The 19894-nt window shown below is 45.6% G+C and overlaps 11 non-coding genes and 3 pseudogenes across 11 annotated transcripts; all 14 read left to right on the plus strand.

The window, feature by feature from the left end:
* The first annotated feature begins 814 nt into the window (after positions 1-814).
* Positions 815-995, plus strand: LOC141183470 (U2 spliceosomal RNA; annotated as a pseudogene).
* Positions 996-2104: 1109 nt separating this feature from the next.
* Positions 2105-2295, plus strand: LOC141183629 (U2 spliceosomal RNA). Its single transcript, XR_012258463.1, has one exon. It is a non-coding gene; the product is annotated as a U2 spliceosomal RNA (small nuclear RNA).
* A 1115-nt stretch (positions 2296-3410) lies between these two features.
* On the plus strand, positions 3411-3601 carry LOC141183630 (U2 spliceosomal RNA). The gene has a single exon (XR_012258464.1). It is a non-coding gene; the product is annotated as a U2 spliceosomal RNA (small nuclear RNA).
* A 1109-nt stretch (positions 3602-4710) lies between these two features.
* LOC141183631 (U2 spliceosomal RNA) lies at positions 4711-4901 on the plus strand. The gene has a single exon (XR_012258465.1). It is a non-coding gene; the product is annotated as a U2 spliceosomal RNA (small nuclear RNA).
* A 1115-nt stretch (positions 4902-6016) lies between these two features.
* Positions 6017-6207, plus strand: LOC141183632 (U2 spliceosomal RNA). Its single transcript, XR_012258466.1, has one exon. It is a non-coding gene; the product is annotated as a U2 spliceosomal RNA (small nuclear RNA).
* Positions 6208-7322: 1115 nt separating this feature from the next.
* LOC141183633 (U2 spliceosomal RNA) lies at positions 7323-7513 on the plus strand. The gene has a single exon (XR_012258467.1). It is a non-coding gene; the product is annotated as a U2 spliceosomal RNA (small nuclear RNA).
* Positions 7514-8628: 1115 nt separating this feature from the next.
* On the plus strand, positions 8629-8819 carry LOC141183634 (U2 spliceosomal RNA). The gene has a single exon (XR_012258468.1). It is a non-coding gene; the product is annotated as a U2 spliceosomal RNA (small nuclear RNA).
* A 1115-nt stretch (positions 8820-9934) lies between these two features.
* On the plus strand, positions 9935-10125 carry LOC141183636 (U2 spliceosomal RNA). Its single transcript, XR_012258470.1, has one exon. It is a non-coding gene; the product is annotated as a U2 spliceosomal RNA (small nuclear RNA).
* Positions 10126-11240: 1115 nt separating this feature from the next.
* Positions 11241-11332, plus strand: LOC141183549 (U2 spliceosomal RNA; annotated as a pseudogene).
* A 791-nt stretch (positions 11333-12123) lies between these two features.
* Positions 12124-12307, plus strand: LOC141183471 (U2 spliceosomal RNA). The gene has a single exon (XR_012258408.1). It is a non-coding gene; the product is annotated as a U2 spliceosomal RNA (small nuclear RNA).
* Positions 12308-13422: 1115 nt separating this feature from the next.
* On the plus strand, positions 13423-13514 carry LOC141183576 (U2 spliceosomal RNA; annotated as a pseudogene).
* A 796-nt stretch (positions 13515-14310) lies between these two features.
* LOC141183454 (U2 spliceosomal RNA) lies at positions 14311-14502 on the plus strand. The gene has a single exon (XR_012258401.1). It is a non-coding gene; the product is annotated as a U2 spliceosomal RNA (small nuclear RNA).
* Positions 14503-15617: 1115 nt separating this feature from the next.
* On the plus strand, positions 15618-15808 carry LOC141183637 (U2 spliceosomal RNA). The gene has a single exon (XR_012258471.1). It is a non-coding gene; the product is annotated as a U2 spliceosomal RNA (small nuclear RNA).
* Positions 15809-16923: 1115 nt separating this feature from the next.
* On the plus strand, positions 16924-17114 carry LOC141183203 (U2 spliceosomal RNA). The gene has a single exon (XR_012258203.1). It is a non-coding gene; the product is annotated as a U2 spliceosomal RNA (small nuclear RNA).
* Positions 17115-19894: the final 2780 nt, after the last annotated feature.

The following is a 19894-nucleotide window of genomic DNA, read 5'->3' on the forward strand; positions in this document are numbered from 1 at the left end:
GAAAGAATGATTTGCTGGCTGTGTCTATGTGTGAGTTTGAGAAACCAAAAGCGGTGATGGGAAAAATGAGAGCAAATGAGATTGAATGTAATATTAATGATTTAAGATTTAATGAAGTGGCGGATGCATGGGAAAAATTGGGTACGCATGGTATGTCGAATAAACAGAAGGATGTGGTGTGGATGGCTTTGCATGATATACTGCCTGTGAGAGATGTGCAAAAGAGAAGAGATTTGATCAGAACGAATGTATGTCCAAGAGAAGGGTGTGGAGCGAGTGAGACTGTGAGACATGTGATGTGGGATTGTGATTATGCATATAGTGTGTGGAAAGGTGTGGGTGGTCTATGTAAGGAATTAGCAGGTGTGAGTTATATTAACTGGAGAGTGGCTATGTTTGGTATTGGTGCATGTGGAAAGGTGAATGAAAGGATTTTGTGGTTAATAATGGTGTGTGTCATGGAAAGCCTTTGGGATGTGAGAAACCTGGCTTTGTTCAAAAGAAAAACTGTACCTATTAATAACTGTATTCGGTTAATTCTATCTAGGTTGTACCTTATATATAAATGGGACAAGAGTAGAGGTGGTGGATTGGACGCTGAGGGCATTTGGAAGGTCATGAAATGGCGTCATCTGGTAAAGTACCAGTAATTTTATGTACCTTCATGAGAGTAATATAGCACAAATATACTAACTCTGATTTTGGAAACATAAATTTATAAAAAGAATAAAGATTAACCATGATGATGAGTTATAGTTGAGCAACTATTTGAAGGTTTTGGCGGACTTTCATACTGTTGTTTACAACAACCTGAATGGTTTTAAAAAAAAAAAAAAAAAAAATCTGTTCTGATCAGTTTAATATCTGATACGTCCCCTATCTGGGGACCATATATTAAATGGATTTTTAGAACAGGGAGATGGAAAAAGAGCTTGCTCTGTCCACTCCACGCATTGACCTGGTATTGCAGTATCTCCAGGACCGGTGCACCCCTTCTTTAATGCAGTTTCTAAAATCAGAAAGAATTGAATTCAATGTTTTTTGTTCATTTTGCTTGTTTGTCGGATTTTGGGATGGACTCTTTGGCTTTGCTTTTCTTCTCCTCATTGGATTTTTCATGTTCAAAGTTGCAGAAGCCAGATTACAAGCTCATTTTGGTTCAACTTCAGCAACTGTGCATTGCATTGCCATGTAATGTGATGCAATGCTATCTTTCTAGCTCTCCCTTTTTACTTCCTTTTGGATAAACAGACATATTAGGCAAGCATTTTGGAGCTTTCACCTAAATAACTACAGGTGGTGAGATAAGCTGCACAATATAATTGACCTTTCAGTATATTGTTGCACACACACCATCTATTTAGCAAATGCCCTTGTTATCAACAGCAGCCTTTTAAACTCACCTGAGCTAACAGGTATGTGCGCTGGTTACTCTGCTGCGCTTAAAATTTCTTTTTTGGTTTGCTACAATGCCTTTTCTGAAACGTTGTCTCCCTCTGCTGGAACACTGACTTCTTTCATTTAATGCCTGCAGACTATAAAAGAGAACCCAACCCAAAAAGTTTGGTTGATTAGTCTGTGGCATTCTGTTAAACTGTTGCTTATGGCGGTCTCTGTGAGCTTCTCAGCGACATTCAGCCAGCCAGGTATCCTGCCTGCAGTAGATGGAATGTGGCAATGGAACGCTGGCTGCGCGTGTCATAATAGGCTCTGAGCCTTTATATACCTGTGCACAGCAGCAGCCACCTTCAGTCTGCTGCTGGACAGCCAGCAGCAGCAGGAGAGGTATGTAATCAGGAGCCCTCCTGCTAAGGGTAGACAGCTGCTCGTTCCACCCCACCCCCCGCATTAATTGGTTCTCCTCCCTTCCAATGGTGTTGAGGCGGGTGGGAACAGCAGGGGGTGAAGGTGCTGTGTTTAAAGAGGTGGAGTTATGCAGATCTAAAACGCGTGGATTGCAGCAGCAGCAAGCCGAAAAGTGCAGGCATGTAAGGGATCTAGAGGTTGACAACATGTCTTCTTAACGGGAGTCCAGGAGCTCATCTCCACAAATGGACTTTTCAGGATCCTTGGGTGGCTCCGTAGTTTGAAACCAATTCTGGTTATCGCTTCTCGGCCTTTTGGCTAAGATCAAGTGTAGTATCTGTTCTTATCAGTTTAATATCTGATACGTCCCCTATCTGGGGACCATATATTAAATGGATTTTTAGAACAGGGAGATGGAAAAAGAGCTTGCTCTGTCCACTCCACGCATTGACCTGGTATTGCAGTATCTCCAGGACCGGTGCACCCCTTCTTTAATGCAGTTTCTAAAATCAGAAAGAATTGAATTCAATGTTTTTTGTTCATTTTGCTTGTTTGTCGGATTTTGGGATGGACTCTTTGGCTTTGCTTTTCTTCTCCTCATTGGATTTTTCATGTTCAAAGTTGCAGAAGCCAGATTACAAGCTCATTTTGGTTCAACTTCAGCAACTGTGCATTGCATTGCCATGTAATGTGATGCAATGCTATCTTTCTAGCTCTCCCTTTTTACTTCCTTTTGGATAAACAGACATATTAGGCAAGCATTTTGGAGCTTTCACCTAAATAACTACAGGTGGTGAGATAAGCTGCACAATATAATTGACCTTTCAGTATATTGTTGCACACACACCATCTATTTAGCAAATGCCCTTGTTATCAACAGCAGCCTTTTAAACTCACCTGAGCTAACAGGTATGTGCGCTGGTTACTCTGCTGCGCTTAAAATTTCTTTTTTGGTTTGCTACAATGCCTTTTCTGAAACGTTGTCTCCCTCTGCTGGAACACTGACTTCTTTCATTTAATGCCTGCAGACTATAAAAGAGAACCCAACCCAAAAAGTTTGGTTGATTAGTCTGTGGCATTCTGTTAAACTGTTGCTTATGGCGGTCTCTGTGAGCTTCTCAGCGACATTCAGCCAGCCAGGTATCCTGCCTGCAGTAGATGGAATGTGGCAATGGAACGCTGGCTGCGCGTGTCATAATAGGCTCTGAGCCCTTATATACCTGTGCACAGCAGCAGCCACCTTCAGTCTGCTGCTGGACAGCCAGCAGCAGCAGCAGCAGGAGAGGTATGTAATCAGGAGCCCTCCTGCTAAGGGTAGACAGCTGCTCGTTCCACCCCACCCCCCGCCTTAATTGGTTCTCCTCCCTTCCAACGGTGTTGAGGCGGGTGGGAACAGCAGGGGGTGAAGGTGCTGTGTTTAAAGAGGTGGAGTTATGCAGATCTAAAACGCGTGGATTGCAGCAGCAGCAAGCCGAAAAGTGCAGGCATGTAAGGGATCTAGAGGTTGACAACATGTCTTCTTAACGGGAGTCCAGGAGCTCATCTCCACAAATGGACTTTTCAGGATCCTTGGGTGGCTCCGTAGTTTGAAACCAATTCTGGTTATCGCTTCTCGGCCTTTTGGCTAAGATCAAGTGTAGTATCTGTTCTTATCAGTTTAATATCTGATACGTCCCCTATCTGGGGACCATATATTAAATGGATTTTTAGAACAGGGAGATGGAAAAAGAGCTTGCTCTGTCCACTCCACGCATTGACCTGGTATTGCAGTATCTCCAGGACCGGTGCACCCCTTCTTTAATGCAGTTTCTAAAATCAGAAAGAATTGAATTCAATGTTTTTTGTTCATTTTGCTTGTTTGTCGGATTTTGGGATGGACTCTTTGGCTTTGCTTTTCTTCTCCTCATTGGATTTTTCATGTTCAAAGTTGCAGAAGCCAGATTACAAGCTCATTTTGGTTCAACTTCAGCAACTGTGCATTGCATTGCCATGTAATGTGATGCAATGCTATCTTTCTAGCTCTCCCTTTTTACTTCCTTTTGGATAAACAGACATATTAGGCAAGCATTTTGGAGCTTTCACCTAAATAACTACAGGTGGTGAGATAAGCTGCACAATATAATTGACCTTTCAGTATATTGTTGCACACACACCATCTATTTAGCAAATGCCCTTGTTATCAACAGCAGCCTTTTAAACTCACCTGAGCTAACAGGTATGTGCGCTGGTTACTCTGCTGCGCTTAAAATTTCTTTTTTGGTTTGCTACAATGCCTTTTCTGAAACGTTGTCTCCCTCTGCTGGAACACTGACTTCTTTCATTTAATGCCTGCAGACTATAAAAGAGAACCCAACCCAAAAAGTTTGGTTGATTAGTCTGTGGCATTCTGTTAAACTGTTGCTTATGGCGGTCTCTGTGAGCTTCTCAGCGACATTCAGCCAGCCAGGTATCCTGCCTGCAGTAGATGGAATGTGGCAATGGAACGCTGGCTGCGCGTGTCATAATAGGCTCTGAGCCTTTATATACCTGTGCACAGCAGCAGCCACCTTCAGTCTGCTGCTGGACAGCCAGCAGCAGCAGGAGAGGTATGTAATCAGGAGCCCTCCTGCTAAGGGTAGACAGCTGCTCGTTCCACCCCACCCCCCGCCTTAATTGGTTCTCCTCCCTTCCAATGGTGTTGAGGCGGGTGGGAACAGCAGGGGGTGAAGGTGCTGTGTTTAAAGAGGTGGAGTTATGCAGATCTAAAACGCGTGGATTGCAGCAGCAGCAAGCCGAAAAGTGCAGGCATGTAAGGGATCTAGAGGTTGACAACATGTCTTCTTAACGGGAGTCCAGGAGCTCATCTCCACAAATGGACTTTTCAGGATCCTTGGGTGGCTCCGTAGTTTGAAACCAATTCTGGTTATCGCTTCTCGGCCTTTTGGCTAAGATCAAGTGTAGTATCTGTTCTTATCAGTTTAATATCTGATACGTCCCCTATCTGGGGACCATATATTAAATGGATTTTTAGAACAGGGAGATGGAAAAAGAGCTTGCTCTGTCCACTCCACGCATTGACCTGGTATTGCAGTATCTCCAGGACCGGTGCACCCCTTCTTTAATGCAGTTTCTAAAATCAGAAAGAATTGAATTCAATGTTTTTTGTTCATTTTGCTTGTTTGTCGGATTTTGGGATGGACTCTTTGGCTTTGCTTTTCTTCTCCTCATTGGATTTTTCATGTTCAAAGTTGCAGAAGCCAGATTACAAGCTCATTTTGGTTCAACTTCAGCAACTGTGCATTGCATTGCCATGTAATGTGATGCAATGCTATCTTTCTAGCTCTCCCTTTTTACTTCCTTTTGGATAAACAGACATATTAGGCAAGCATTTTGGAGCTTTCACCTAAATAACTACAGGTGGTGAGATAAGCTGCACAATATAATTGACCTTTCAGTATATTGTTGCACACACACCATCTATTTAGCAAATGCCCTTGTTATCAACAGCAGCCTTTTAAACTCACCTGAGCTAACAGGTATGTGCGCTGGTTACTCTGCTGCGCTTAAAATTTCTTTTTTGGTTTGCTACAATGCCTTTTCTGAAACGTTGTCTCCCTCTGCTGGAACACTGACTTCTTTCATTTAATGCCTGCAGACTATAAAAGAGAACCCAACCCAAAAAGTTTGGTTGATTAGTCTGTGGCATTCTGTTAAACTGTTGCTTATGGCGGTCTCTGTGAGCTTCTCAGCGACATTCAGCCAGCCAGGTATCCTGCCTGCAGTAGATGGAATGTGGCAATGGAACGCTGGCTGCGCGTGTCATAATAGGCTCTGAGCCCTTATATACCTGTGCACAGCAGCAGCCACCTTCAGTCTGCTGCTGGACAGCCAGCAGCAGCAGCAGCAGGAGAGGTATGTAATCAGGAGCCCTCCTGCTAAGGGTAGACAGCTGCTCGTTCCACCCCACCCCCCGCCTTAATTGGTTCTCCTCCCTTCCAACGGTGTTGAGGCGGGTGGGAACAGCAGGGGGTGAAGGTGCTGTGTTTAAAGAGGTGGAGTTATGCAGATCTAAAACGCGTGGATTGCAGCAGCAGCAAGCCGAAAAGTGCAGGCATGTAAGGGATCTAGAGGTTGACAACATGTCTTCTTAACGGGAGTCCAGGAGCTCATCTCCACAAATGGACTTTTCAGGATCCTTGGGTGGCTCCGTAGTTTGAAACCAATTCTGGTTATCGCTTCTCGGCCTTTTGGCTAAGATCAAGTGTAGTATCTGTTCTTATCAGTTTAATATCTGATACGTCCCCTATCTGGGGACCATATATTAAATGGATTTTTAGAACAGGGAGATGGAAAAAGAGCTTGCTCTGTCCACTCCACGCATTGACCTGGTATTGCAGTATCTCCAGGACCGGTGCACCCCTTCTTTAATGCAGTTTCTAAAATCAGAAAGAATTGAATTCAATGTTTTTTGTTCATTTTGCTTGTTTGTCGGATTTTGGGATGGACTCTTTGGCTTTGCTTTTCTTCTCCTCATTGGATTTTTCATGTTCAAAGTTGCAGAAGCCAGATTACAAGCTCATTTTGGTTCAACTTCAGCAACTGTGCATTGCATTGCCATGTAATGTGATGCAATGCTATCTTTCTAGCTCTCCCTTTTTACTTCCTTTTGGATAAACAGACATATTAGGCAAGCATTTTGGAGCTTTCACCTAAATAACTACAGGTGGTGAGATAAGCTGCACAATATAATTGACCTTTCAGTATATTGTTGCACACACACCATCTATTTAGCAAATGCCCTTGTTATCAACAGCAGCCTTTTAAACTCACCTGAGCTAACAGGTATGTGCGCTGGTTACTCTGCTGCGCTTAAAATTTCTTTTTTGGTTTGCTACAATGCCTTTTCTGAAACGTTGTCTCCCTCTGCTGGAACACTGACTTCTTTCATTTAATGCCTGCAGACTATAAAAGAGAACCCAACCCAAAAAGTTTGGTTGATTAGTCTGTGGCATTCTGTTAAACTGTTGCTTATGGCGGTCTCTGTGAGCTTCTCAGCGACATTCAGCCAGCCAGGTATCCTGCCTGCAGTAGATGGAATGTGGCAATGGAACGCTGGCTGCGCGTGTCATAATAGGCTCTGAGCCCTTATATACCTGTGCACAGCAGCAGCCACCTTCAGTCTGCTGCTGGACAGCCAGCAGCAGCAGCAGCAGGAGAGGTATGTAATCAGGAGCCCTCCTGCTAAGGGTAGACAGCTGCTCGTTCCACCCCACCCCCCGCCTTAATTGGTTCTCCTCCCTTCCAACGGTGTTGAGGCGGGTGGGAACAGCAGGGGGTGAAGGTGCTGTGTTTAAAGAGGTGGAGTTATGCAGATCTAAAACGCGTGGATTGCAGCAGCAGCAAGCCGAAAAGTGCAGGCATGTAAGGGATCTAGAGGTTGACAACATGTCTTCTTAACGGGAGTCCAGGAGCTCATCTCGACAAATGGACTTTTCAGGATCCTTGGGTGGCTCCGTAGTTTGAAACCAATTCTGGTTATCGCTTCTCGGCCTTTTGGCTAAGATCAAGTGTAGTATCTGTTCTTATCAGTTTAATATCTGATACGTCCCCTATCTGGGGACCATATATTAAATGGATTTTTAGAACAGGGAGATGGAAAAAGAGCTTGCTCTGTCCACTCCACGCATTGACCTGGTATTGCAGTATCTCCAGGACCGGTGCACCCCTTCTTTAATGCAGTTTCTAAAATCAGAAAGAATTGAATTCAATGTTTTTTGTTCATTTTGCTTGTTTGTCGGATTTTGGGATGGACTCTTTGGCTTTGCTTTTCTTCTCCTCATTGGATTTTTCATGTTCAAAGTTGCAGAAGCCAGATTACAAGCTCATTTTGGTTCAACTTCAGCAACTGTGCATTGCATTGCCATGTAATGTGATGCAATGCTATCTTTCTAGCTCTCCCTTTTTACTTCCTTTTGGATAAACAGACATATTAGGCAAGCATTTTGGAGCTTTCACCTAAATAACTACAGGTGGTGAGATAAGCTGCACAATATAATTGACCTTTCAGTATATTGTTGCACACACACCATCTATTTAGCAAATGCCCTTGTTATCAACAGCAGCCTTTTAAACTCACCTGAGCTAACAGGTATGTGCGCTGGTTACTCTGCTGCGCTTAAAATTTCTTTTTTGGTTTGCTACAATGCCTTTTCTGAAACGTTGTCTCCTTCTGCTGGAACACTGACTTCTTTCATTTAATGCCTGCAGACTATAAAAGAGAACCCAACCCAAAAAGTTTGGTTGATTAGTCTGTGGCATTCTGTTAAACTGTTGCTTATGGCGGTCTCTGTGAGCTTCTCAGCGACATTCAGCCAGCCAGGTATCCTGCCTGCAGTAGATGGAATGTGGCAATGGAACGCTGGCTGCGCGTGTCATAATAGGCTCTGAGCCTTTATATACCTGTGCACAGCAGCAGCCACCTTCAGTCTGCTGCTGGACAGCCAGCAGCAGCAGCAGCAGGAGAGGTATGTAATCAGGAGCCCTCCTGCTAAGGGTAGACAGTTGCTCGTTCCACCCCACCCCCCGCCTTAATTGGTTCTCCTCCCTTCCAACGGTGTTGAGGCGGGTGGGAACAGCAGGGGGTGAAGGTGCTGTGTTTAAAGAGGTGGAGTTATGCAGATCTAAAACGCGTGGATTGCAGCAGCAGCAAGCCGAAAAGTGCAGGCATGTAAGGGATCTAGAGGTTGACAACATGTCTTCTTAACGGGAGTCCAGGAGCTCATCTCCACAAATGGACTTTTCAGGATCCTTGGGTGGCTCCGTAGTTTGAAACCAATTCTGGTTATCGCTTCTCGGCCTTTTGGCTAAGATCAAGTGTAGTATCTGTTCTTATCAGTTTAATATCTGATACGTCCCCTATCTGGGGACCATATATTAAATGGATTTTTAGAACAGGGAGATGGAAAAAGAGCTTGCTCTGTCCACTCCACGCATTGACCTGGTATTGCAGTATCTCCAGGACCGGTGCACCCCTTCTTTAATGCAGTTTCTAAAATCAGAAAGAATTGAATTCAATGTTTTTTGTTCATTTTGCTTGTTTGTCGGATTTTGGGATGGACTCTTTGGCTTTGCTTTTCTTCTCCTCATTGGATTTTTCATGTTCAAAGTTGCAGAAGCCAGATTACAAGCTCATTTTGGTTCAACTTCAGCAACTGTGCATTGCATTGCCATGTAATGTGATGCAATGCTATCTTTCTAGCTCTCCCTTTTTACTTCCTTTTGGATAAACAGACATATTAGGCAAGCATTTTGGAGCTTTCACCTAAATAACTACAGGTGGTGAGATAAGCTGCACAATATAATTGACCTTTCAGTATATTGTTGCACACACACCATCTATTTAGCAAATGCCCTTGTTATCAACAGCAGCCTTTTAAACTCACCTGAGCTAACAGGTATGTGCGCTGGTTACTCTGCTGCGCTTAAAATTTCTTTTTTGGTTTGCTACAATGCCTTTTCTGAAACGTTGTCTCCCTCTGCTGGAACACTGACTTCTTTCATTTAATGCCTGCAGACTATAAAAGAGAACCCAACCCAAAAAGTTTGGTTGATTAGTCTGTGGCATTCTGTTAAACTGTTGCTTATGGCGGTCTCTGTGAGCTTCTCAGCGACATTCAGCCAGCCAGGTATCCTGCCTGCAGTAGATGGAATGTGGCAATGGAACGCTGGCTGCGCGTGTCATAATAGGCTCTGAGCCTTTATATACCTATGCACAGCAGCAGCCACCTTCAGTCTGCTGCTGGACAGCCAGCAGCAGCAGCAGCAGGAGAGGTATGTAATCAGGAGCCCTCCTGCTAAGGGTAGACAGCTGCTCGTTCCACCCCACCCCCCGCCTTAATTGGTTCTCCTCCCTTCCAACGGTGTTGAGGCGGGTGGGAACAGCAGGGGGTGAAGGTGCTGTGTTTAAAGAGGTGGAGTTATGCAGATCTAAAACGCGTGGATTGCAGCAGCAGCAAGCCGAAAAGTGCAGGCATGTAAGGGATCTAGAGGTTGACAACATGTCTTCTTAACGGGAGTCCAGGAGCTCATCTCCACAAATGGACTTTTCAGGATCCTTGGGTGGCTCCGTAGTTTGAAACCAATTCTGGTTATCGCTTCTCGGCCTTTTGGCTAAGATCAAGTGTAGTATCTGTTCTTATCAGTTTAATATCTGATACGTCCCCTATCTGGGGACCATATATTAAATGGATTTTTAGAACAGGGAGATGGAAAAAGAGCTTGCTCTGTCCACTCCACGCATTGACCTGGTATTGCAGTATCTCCAGGACCGGTGCACCCCTTCTTTAATGCAGTTTCTAAAATCAGAAAGAATTGAATTCAATGTTTTTTGTTCATTTTGCTTGTTTGTCGGATTTTGGGATGGACTCTTTGGCTTTGCTTTTCTTCTCCTCATTGGATTTTTCATGTTCAAAGTTGCAGAAGCCAGATTACAAGCTCATTTTGGTTCAACTTCAGCAACTGTGCATTGCATTGCCATGTAATGTGATGCAATGCTATCTTTCTAGCTCTCCCTTTTTACTTCCTTTTGGATAAACAGACATATTAGGCAAGCATTTTGGAGCTTTCACCTAAATAACTACAGGTGGTGAGATAAGCTGCACAATATAATTGACCTTTCAGTATATTGTTGCACACACACCATCTATTTAGCAAATGCCCTTGTTATCAACAGCAGCCTTTTAAACTCACCTGAGCTAACAGGTATGTGCGCTGGTTACTCTGCTGCGCTTAAAATTTCTTTTTTGGTTTGCTACAATGCCTTTTCTGAAACGTTGTCTCCTTCTGCTGGAACACTGACTTCTTTCATTTAATGCCTGCAGACTATAAAAGAGAACCCAACCCAAAAAGTTTGGTTGATTAGTCTGTGGCATTCTGTTAAACTGTTGCTTATGGCGGTCTCTGTGAGCTTCTCAGCGACATTCAGCCAGCCAGGTATCCTGCCTGCAGTAGATGGAATGTGGCAATGGAACGCTGGCTGCGCGTGTCATAATAGGCTCTGAGCCTTTATATACCTGTGCACAGCAGCAGCCACCTTCAGTCTGCTGCTGGACAGCCAGCAGCAGCAGCAGCAGGAGAGGTATGTAATCAGGAGCCCTCCTGCTAAGGGTAGACAGCTGCTCGTTCCACCCCACCCCCCGCCTTAATTGGTTCTCCTCCCTTCCAACGGTGTTGAGGCGGGTGGGAACAGCAGGGGGTGAAGGTGCTGTGTTTAAAGAGGTGGAGTTATGCAGATCTAAAACGCGTGGATTGCAGCAGCAGCAAGCCGAAAAGTGCAGGCATGTAAGGGATCTAGAGGTTGACAACATGTCTTCTTAACGGGAGTCCAGGAGCTCATCTCCACAAATGGACTTTTCAGGATCCTTGGGTGGCTCCGTAGTTTGAAACCAATTCTGGTTATCGCTTCTCGGCCTTTTGGCTAAGATCAAGTGTAGTATCTTTCGAAAAGGCGGTTTTGGATGTTGGCCGCCCTAGTAGATTGATACATTATGCACACTGGGGTTTAGGCGCTTGTTAGTACGCCAGGTGGCTAATATAGTCATCTGTTGGAAAGCATGGCCTCCCAGGATCGACGCCATTGGGCCGGGGAAGATCGAAAGCCCGAAGTGTGAAGTGCCCCAGGAGTGGTGACCCTGGGGTGCCTTAACTCACTGGGATTGGGAACCCCACTTGAGTTTATGGCACATTTGCACTAGCACTTCAATATTTCTTTCTTCACACACACCCTTATTCCGGGCCTTCTGGCCTTAGGATGGGGAATTTTTCAATTCCCGGTCGAAGGTCCGGGCAGTATTATACTGTGAAACCTTCACTATTTATTTAATTTTTTTGTCACTGTGTGTCCACTTTTTCACGTGTGTCCACGTCCTTACTAGGATTTTGTCGGGATGCGGTTCCCTTACGGGTTCCTCTCTTGGCAGGTCTAGGGGGGGAGTGTGTGGCCATCAGGTTCCGCTCCCCCCTGAACCCCCCTGGCTCTCCTCTTTCGGGAGGAGAGCGTTGTTGGCTCCCCTCTTCCGGGAGGGTAGCACAGTCTTTGGCTCCAGTGCCTTGCTCGGGTGAGAACTCGGGCAGGTGCTGGGGGTAAGATTGGGTCGCCTCTGGCTTTGGCTGGAGGTGGCTATTTGTCCCTGTTCCTCGCTGTGGCCTTCTGGCTCGGAGGGACGGGGAATGGTTTGGGGGACCCTTCTCCTTTTGGAGAGGGTTTCAAGAAGACCAGCATCCTAGTGCACTTTTTTTGTGGCACTTGTCACTTTTTTTAAGCGCACTCGGGTTTTGTACACGAATTCGGGCTTTCGAAAAAAAAAAAAAATCTGTTCTTATCAGTTTAATATCTGATACGTCCCCTATCTGGGGACCATATATTAAATGGATTTTTAGAACATTGAGATGGAAAAAGAGCTTGCTCTGTCCACTCCACGCATTGACCTGGTATTGCAGTATCTCCAGGACCGGTGCACCCCTTCTTTAATGCAGTTTCTAAAATCAGAAAGAATTGAATTCAATGTTTTTTGTTCATTTTGCTTGTTTGTCGGATTTTGGGATGGACTCTTTGGCTTTGCTTTTCTTCTCCTCATTGGATTTTTCATGTTCAAAGTTGCAGAAGCCAGATTACAAGCTCATTTTGGTTCAACTTCAGCAACTGTGCATTACATTGCCATGTAATGTGATGCAATGCTATCTTTCTAGCTCTCCCTTTTTACTTCCTTTTGGATAAACAGACATATTAGGCAAGCATTTTGGAGCTTTCACCTAAATAACTACAGGTGGTGAGATAAGCTGCACAATATAATTGACCTTTCAGTATATTGTTGCACACACACCATCTATTTAGCAAATGCCCTTGTTATCAACAGCAGCCTTTTAAACTCACCTGAGCTAACAGGTATGTGCGCTGGTTACTCTGCTGCGCTTAAAATTTCTTTTTTGGTTTGCTACAATGCCTTTTCTGAAACGTTGTCTCCCTCTGCTGGAACACTGACTTCTTTCATTTAATGCCTGCAGACTATAAAAGAGAACCCAACCCAAAAAGTTTGGTTGATTAGTCTGTGGCATTCTGTTAAACTGTTGCTTATGGCGGTCTCTGTGAGCTTCTCAGCGACATTCAGCCAGCCAGGTATCCTGCCTGCAGTAGATGGAATGTGGCAATGGAACGCTGGCTGCGCGTGTCATAATAGGCTCTGAGCCTTTATATACCTGTGCACAGCAGCAGCCACCTTCAGTCTGCTGCTGGACAGCCAGCAGCAGCAGCAGCAGGAGAGGTATGTAATCAGGAGCCCTCCTGCTAAGGGTAGACAGCTGCTCGTTCCACCCCACCCCCCGCCTTAATTGGTTCTCCTCCCTTCCAACGGTGTTGAGGCGGGTGGGAACAGCAGGGGGTGAAGGTGCTGTGTTTAAAGAGGTGGAGTTATGCAGATCTAAAACGCGTGGATTGCAGCAGCAGCAAGCCGAAAAGTGCAGGCATGTAAGGGATCTAGAGGTTGACAACATGTCTTCTTAACGGGAGTCCAGGAGCTCATCTCCACAAATGGACTTTTCAGGATCCTTGGGTGGCTCCGTAGTTTGAAACCAATTCTGGTTATTGCTTCTCGGCCTTTTGGCTAAGATCAAGTGTAGTATCTTTCGAAAAGGTGGTTTTGGATGTTTGCCGCCCTAGTAGATTGATACATTATGCACACTGGGGTTTAGGCGCTTGTTAGTACGCCAGGTGGCTAATATAGTCATCTGGTGGAAAGCATGGCCCCCCAGGATCGACGCCATTGAGCCGGGGAAGATCGAAAGCCCGAAGTGTGAAGTGCCCCAGGAGTGGTGACCCTGGGGTGCCTTAACTCACTGGGATTGGGAACCCCACTTGAGTTTATGGCACATTTGCACTAGCACTTCAATATTTCTTTCTTCACACACACCCTTATTCCGGGCCTTCTGGCCTTAGGATGGGGAATTTTTCAATTCCCGGTCGAAGGTCCGGGCAGTATTATACTGTGAAACCTTCACTATTTATTTAATTTCTTTGTCACTGTGTGTCCACTTATTCACGTGTGTCACGTCCTGCTAGGATTTTGTCGGGATGCGGTTCCCTTACGGGTTCCTCTCTTGGCAGGTCTAGGGGGGGAGTGTGTGGCCATCAGGTTCCGCTCCCCCCTGAACCCCCCTGGCTCTCCTCTTTCGGGAGGAGAGCGTTGTTGGCTCCCCTCTTCCGGGAGGGGAGCACAGTCTTTGGCTCCCAGTGCCTTGCTCGGGTGAGAACTCGGGCAGGTGCTGGGGGTAAGATTGGGTCGCCTCTGGCTCCGGCTGGAGGTGGCTATTTGTCCCTGTTCCTCGCTGTGGCCTTCTGGCTCGGAGGGACGGGGAATGGTTTGGGGGACCCTTCTCCTTTTGGAGAGGGTTTCAAGAAGACCAGCATCCTAGTGCACTTTTTTTGTGGCACTTGTCACTTTTTTAAGCGCACTCGGGTTTTGTACACGAATTCGGGCTTTCGAAAAAAAAAAGAAAGAAAAAAAAAAAAAATCTGTTCTTATCAGTTTAATATCTGATACGTCCCCTATCTGGGGACCATATATTAAATGGATTTTTAGAACAGGGAGATGGAAAAAGAGCTTGCTCTGTCCACTCCACGCATTGACCTGGTATTGCAGTATCTCCAGGACCGGTGCACCCTTTCTTTAATGCAGTTTCTAAAATCAGAAAGAATTGAATTCAATGTTTTTTGTTCATTTTGCTTGTTTGTCGGATTTTGGGATGGACTCTTTGGCTTTGCTTTTCTTCTCCTCATTGGATTTTTCATGTTCAAAGTTGCAGAAGCCAGATTACAAGCTCATTTTGGTTCAACTTCAGCAACTGTGCATTGCATTGCCATGTAATGTGATGCAATGCTTTCTTTCTAGCTCTCCCTTTTTACTTCCTTTTGGATAAACAGACATATTAGGCAAGCATTTTGGAGCTTTCACCTAAATAACTACAGGTGGTGAGATAAGCTGCACAATATAATTGACCTTTCAGTATATTGTTGCACACACACCATCTATTTAGCAAATGCCCTTGTTATCAACAGCAGCCTTTTAAACTCACCTGAGCTAACAGGTATGTGCGCTGGTTACTCTGCTGCGCTTAAAATTTCTTTTTTGGTTTGCTACAATGCCTTTTCTGAAACGTTGTCTCCCTCTGCTGGAACACTGACTTCTTTCATTTAATGCCTGCAGACTATAAAAGAGAACCCAACCCAAAAAGTTTGGTTGATTAGTCTGTGGCATTCTGTTAAACTGTTGCTTATGGCGGTCTCTGTGAGCTTCTCAGCGACATTCAGCCAGCCAGGTATCCTGCCTGCAGTAGATGGAATGTGGCAATGGAACGCTGGCTGCACGTGTCATAATAGGCTCTGAGCCTTTATATACCTGTGCACAGCAGCAGCCACCTTCAGTCTGCTGCTGGACAGCCAGCAGCAGCAGCAGCAGGAGAGGTATGTAATCAGGAGCCCTCCTGCTAAGGGTAGACAGCTGCTCGTTCCACCCCACCCCCCGCCTTAATTGGTTCTCCTCCCTTCCAACGGTGTTGAGGCGGGTGGGAACAGCAGGGGGTGAAGGTGCTGTGTTTAAAGAGGTGGAGTTATGCAGATCTAAAACGCGTGGATTGCAGCAGCAGCAAGCCGAAAAGTGCAGGCATGTAAGGGATCTAGAGGTTGACAACATGTCTTCTTAACGGGAGTCCAGGAGCTCATCTCCACAAATGGACTTTTCAGGATCCTTGGGTGGCTCCGTAGTTTGAAACCAATTCTGGTTATCGCTTCTCGGCCTTTTGGCTAAGATCAAGTGTAGTATCTGTTCTTATCAGTTTAATATCTGATACGTCCCCTATCTGGGGACCATATATTAAATGGATTTTTAGAACAGGGAGATGGAAAAAGAGCTTGCTCTGTCCACTCCACGCATTGACCTGGTATTGCAGTATCTCCAGGACCGGTGCACCCCTTCTTTAATGCAGTTTCTAAAATCAGAAAGAATTGAATTCAATGTTTTTTGTTCATTTTGCTTGTTTGTCGGATTTTGGGATGGACTCTTTGGCTTTGCTTTTCTTCTCCTCATTGGATTTTTCATGTTCAAAGTTGCAGAAGCCAGATTACAAGCTCATTTTGGTTCAACTTCAGCAACTGTGCATTGCATTGCCATGTAATGTGATGCAATGCTATCTTTCTAGCTCTCCCTTTTTACTTCCTTTTGGATAAACAGACATATTAGGCAAGCATTTTGGAGCTTTCACCTAAATAACTACAGGTGGTGAGATAAGCTGCACAATATAATTGACCTTTCAGTATATTGTTGCACACACACCATCTATTTAGCAAATGCCCTTGTTATCAACAGCAGCCTTTTAAACTCACCTGAGCTAACAGGTATGTGCGCTGGTTACTCTGCTGCGCTTAAAATTTCTTTTTTGGTTTGCTACAATGCCTTTTCTGAAACGTTGTCTCCCTCTGCTGGAACACTGACTTCTTTCATTTAATGCCTGCAGACTATAAAAGAGAACCCAACCCAAAAAGTTTGGTTGATTAGTCTGTGGCATTCTGTTAAACTGTTGCTTATGGCGGTCTCTGTGAGCTTCTCAGCGACATTCAGCCAGCCAGGTATCCTGCCTGCAGTAGATGGAATGTGGCAATGGAACGCTGGCTGCGCGTGTCATAATAGGCTCTGAGCCTTTATATACCTGTGCACAGCAGCAGCCACCTTCAGTCTGCTGCTGGACAGCCAGCAGCAGCAGCAGCAGGAGAGGTATGTAATCAGGAGCCCTCCTGCTAAGGGTAGACAGCTGCTCGTTCCACCCCACCCCCCGCCTTAATTGGTTCTCCTCCCTTCCAACGGTGTTGAGGCGGGTGGGAACAGCAGGGGGTGAAGGTGCTGTGTTTAAAGAGGTGGAGTTATGCAGATCTAAAACGCGTGGATTGCAGCAGCAGCAAGCCGAAAAGTGCAGGCATGTAAGGGATCTAGAGGTTGACAACATGTCTTCTTAACGGGAGTCCAGGAGCTCATCTCCACAAATGGACTTTTCAGGATCCTTGGGTGGCTCCGTAGTTTGAAACCAATTCTGGTTATCGCTTCTCGGCCTTTTGGCTAAGATCAAGTGTAATATCTGTTCTTATCAGTTTAATATCTGATACGTCCCCTATCTGGGGACCATATATTAAATGGATTTTTAGAACAGGGAGATGGAAAAAGAGCTTGCTCTGTCCACTCCACGCATTGACCTGGTATTGCAGTATCTCCAGGACCGGTGCACCCCTTCTTTAATGCAGTTTCTAAAATCAGAAAGAATTGAATTCAATGTTTTTTGTTCATTTTGCTTGTTTGTCGGATTTTGGGATGGACTCTTTGGCTTTGCTTTTCTTCTCCTCATTGGATTTTTCATGTTCAAAGTTGCAGAAGCCAGATTACAAGCTCATTTTGGTTCAACTTCAGCAACTGTGCATTGCATTGCCATGTAATGTGATGCAATGCTATCTTTCTAGCTCTCCCTTTTTACTTCCTTTTGGATAAACAGACATATTAGGCAAGCATTTTGGAGCTTTCACCTAAATAACTACAGGTGGTGAGATAAGCTGCACAATATAATTGACCTTTCAGTATATTGTTGCACACACACCATCTATTTAGCAAATGCCCTTGTTATCAACAGCAGCCTTTTAAACTCACCTGAGCTAACAGGTATGTGCGCTGGTTACTCTGCTGCGCTTAAAATTTCTTTTTTGGTTTGCTACAATGCCTTTTCTGAAACGTTGTCTCCCTCTGCTGGAACACTGACTTCTTTCATTTAATGCCTGCAGACTATAAAAGAGAACCCAACCCAAAAAGTTTGGTTGATTAGTCTGTGGCATTCTGTTAAACTGTTGCTTATGGCGGTCTCTGTGAGCTTCTCAGCGACATTCAGCCAGCCAGGTATCCTGCCTGCAGTAGATGGAATGTGGCAATGGAACGCTGGCTGCGCATGTCATAATAGGCTCTGAGCCTTTATATACCTGTGCACAGCAGCAGCCACCTTCAGTCTGCTGCTGGACAGCCAGCAGCAGCAGCAGCAGCAGGAGAGGTATGTAATCAGGAGCCCTCCTGCTAAGGGTAGACAGCTGCTCGTTCCACCCCACCCCCCGCCTTAATTGGTTCTCCTCCCTTCCAACGGTGTTGAGGCGGGTGGGAACAGCAGGGGGTGAAGGTGCTGTGTTTAAAGAGGTGGAGTTATGCAGATCTAAAACGCGTGGATTGCAGCAGCAGCAAGCCGAAAAGTGCAGGCATGTAAGGGATCTAGAGGTTGACAACATGTCTTCTTAACGGGAGTCCAGGAGCTCATCTCCACAAATGGACTTTTCAGGATCCTTGGGTGGCTCCGTAGTTTGAAACCAATTCTGGTTATCGCTTCTCGGCCTTTTGGCTTAGATCTTGTATCTGGTCAGAAGGATCCTATAGTGTCTCCCCCTCGGCCTTGCAGCATCGCCACTTAGGTGGCTTAAGCTGCCTGCTGCTATTGGGGGGGGTCCAGAGGAAACGAGAGGTGATAATGGGCGTCAAGATTCGCTATGCCGGGACCGATGATATTCGGGTCAAAAATTCTTTTCGCATTGATATTGAGGAGTCGAGGAGGAATTTCTTTAACCTGCGGTTCTTGGTGGAAGTCGTCATCTTCAAGATTTTGAATGTTGGTCGTGGAGACATCATTTGCCTACAGGAGTTCCCAAAGAATGGCCGGTACGTTTTAGTCCTTGATCGTATGGCAGCTTGCCAGAATCTTTTCAAGACTCTAAAGGATCAGCAAGCCTTGGATCATCCGGCTCTTGATGGGCTTACATTTACGGTATTGTATACTAAGGGGGAAGTGCCAGTTGTTGTGTTTATGCACAACCCCCTTGTGGATGTGGAGGACATTACTAGATTCCTGAACCGTCATTGCAGCTATGTGTCCTACTCACACAAGGTGAGGAATGAGGTGGGCTTGTGGACTGGCAAACACAAGTTTTTTGTACGGTTCCAGGAGGACCCCCAGGGACCTGGGGGTATCCACTACCCTCCCCTCAGTTTTGCCATCGGGAGGGATAGAGGGTATATGTATTTTCCTGGTGCTCCGCGGTTTTGCAGGAAGTGTAAATCCTTTGGACACTACCAAGAGGACTGCACGGTGGAGAAGTTTTGTGGGAAATGCAATAAAGAGGGTCATCTGGCAATGGAGTGTACTAACTCCATGGTTTGTAATGCATGTGGCGAGGAGGGACACGCTTTCAAGGACTGTCCCCATCGTTCCAGGTCATATGCAGAGGCCGTGTCCCCACGTCCTACTACTGCCGCCACTATTGGTGAGGCGATCGAGGTAGTAAGGGACTTCATGGAAGAGATGGAGCAAGCACCCGATCCTGCTGGTGGAAGCGCTGTTGAGATAGAGCCTGCAGATATGTCAATTCTGCTTGATGTGAGTGGTGAGGGAGAAGTGAGCGGTTCACTCTCCACAACGCCGGTGTTGGCTTTGGAAAGCTCAGAGGCAATTCATGAAGGTGGTGGTGGCCAGGGTGACTTCACCGGGGCTGTGGTGAGGCCCCCTGATGAGGACTCTGATGTGTCTTCTGCAAAGAAGTTCCGGCCAGATTTTTCACCTGCCAGTATTGGGAGCATCAGCCCCTTAAGTGATAGGAGCTATCCCGAGAGCTACAGTGCCTCTCCTAGGAGGTCTTTTTTGGAGGAGGGGGCCAGCATTCTCTGCTTAACATCAGGAATCGAGTTTCAAGACGAGAAAGGTTGACTCTTCGGTGGGGGGTATGTTCTTTTTTACCGAATATGGTTAAAAAATGGGCTCCAACATGGGCTGTAGTGTACTGTCAATAAATGTAAGGCTTATAAAATCTAAGCCTAGAAGATTGGCTATACTGGAAGAACTAAAAAATCTTGGAGCAAATATTTACTGTCTGCAAGAGTGCGGAATTGAAGAGTCACCTCCTGAAAAGGACTGGGTATATGGGCATAGTATTTGGTCAGGTTCAATGACAAACAAAAATGATGGTGTGGGGATTTTGTTGGGGAATAGGGAT

Source organism: Phyllobates terribilis, unplaced genomic scaffold (genome assembly GCF_046119375.1).
Source record: "Phyllobates terribilis strain yellow unplaced genomic scaffold, ASM4611937v1 Scaffold_38__1_contigs__length_12584779, whole genome shotgun sequence".
NCBI lineage: Eukaryota > Metazoa > Chordata > Amphibia > Anura > Dendrobatidae > Phyllobates > Phyllobates terribilis.